We start from the raw sequence: 1,503 nt of genomic DNA, 5'->3' as shown, positions 1-1,503 counted from the left end.
GTTTTTTTTGTGGTTTTTTTTTTTTTTTTTTTTTTTTTTTTTTTTTTTTTGAAGGAGCTCCTGGAAGCTCCTACCCTGTCCCCACCTCAAAACCTAACCATCAGTGGGGAGTAAGCAGTATGAAAACATACGAATGTGATCGTGCTAATTCATACAGATTAGCCGCTAATTTGCTTAAATGTTCAATAGTTATGAACTGCATGTGCTCCAGAATTTTTTCAATTGGTTCTAATATGGATGGGTTAAGATTGTCAACCAGTTGTCCACCAGTTTGAATATATGATTAGTAGGGATGTAACGATTAACCGCGAGCTGGTTGAAAATCGATTAAAATATGTGATGTTTCAAATCGGTTGAGATGTTAAAGGTGACATATCATGAAAATCTGACTTTTTCCGTGCTATAATCGGGTCCCCAGTGCATCTACCAACCCAGGAAACGTGAAAAAGATTAACCCAATAACTTTGTTTTGGTAAGCCTTTTTCTGCAAGCGTCTGAAAAAACGAGCACGTCAGATTTCGCTCCCTTTGTGACGTGGCAAAGGGATCTTATTATAATATAACCGCCCCTTTATCTGCACGTTTCCACTCACAGAGCTGGCATTCTTGTTTTCGCAAGCAACAATGGTGTACCAGTTCTAGCAAAATGGCAAAAGTTCGAGCAAAGCATGCTAATTGTTCTATCGTTAGCTGCATAGACGAGCACAGAACACTATTTAGAGTCCCAGCCTCAGAGGAGACAAGAGAGCAGTGGATTTATTTATTTACTGTATATTACGCTGCTGCACCACAGATCTAATATAAACATGCGATTTCTTTCCCAGCTGTTTACCTTCACAGACATAACCTACTGTTTTTGTAAATGTGTTTTTAACAAACTTTTGTGCATTTGACAGTTTAAGCACAATAAGACATGAAAGAGAACTTTCTCACATGCCATGTGACAGCCGCTTTCTGTTTCTGTGCTTTGGATGTGTGCGCTCAGAAAACACTAGCCTATATCAGAAGTTTAAACTGATGTGGCTTTAAAGGGGTCATATGATCAGGGATGGGCAGTATTTCAGATATATGTATTTAAAATACGTATTTGAAATACAAAATACTATTTTGTATTTTGTATTTGAAAGCCTTCGGCAAAAATCAAATGTAATTTGTATTTAAATACATTTAAGATTAGTATTTTTGTATTTTCAAAATACATAAAATACTTTGTGCCAGTCAACCTCTTTATCAGGGTGCTGATTTTGTGCATCAACTAGACATGCCCCCTCCCCCAACCCCAACATTCATGCATGTGAGCTGCAGCTGTACAGCTCCATTCAGCATTGGGTGAGGGACTTTTCTGGAATAAGAGAAGGTGAGGATGTCATGTCAGTTGTACTTGTTGATTAAAGTTAAAATAGTGCATCATTTGCCTTCAGTTAACATGAAAGAATAAAAGAGCACCAGCAAAGGAAAGAAATAGCGTTAGCCAATCAGTTTTGATAGTTAATTGGTTGTTCTT

General features: G+C 37.4%; 1 protein-coding gene across 1 annotated transcript in view; it reads left to right on the top strand.

The window, feature by feature from the left end:
• Window positions 1-1,503, top strand: part of LOC107663605 (zinc finger BED domain-containing protein 1-like) — a 13,046-nt gene that overhangs the window by 5,560 nt on the left and 5,983 nt on the right. The window lies entirely within an intron of this gene.

Source organism: Sinocyclocheilus anshuiensis, unplaced genomic scaffold (genome assembly GCF_001515605.1).
Source record: "Sinocyclocheilus anshuiensis isolate Anshui unplaced genomic scaffold, SAMN03320099.WGS_v1.1 scaffold928, whole genome shotgun sequence".
Taxonomy (NCBI): Eukaryota; Metazoa; Chordata; class Actinopteri; order Cypriniformes; family Cyprinidae; genus Sinocyclocheilus; species Sinocyclocheilus anshuiensis.
The sequence above is the reverse complement of the archived record's forward strand: the minus strand, read 5'-3'. Positions and strand labels throughout refer to the sequence as shown.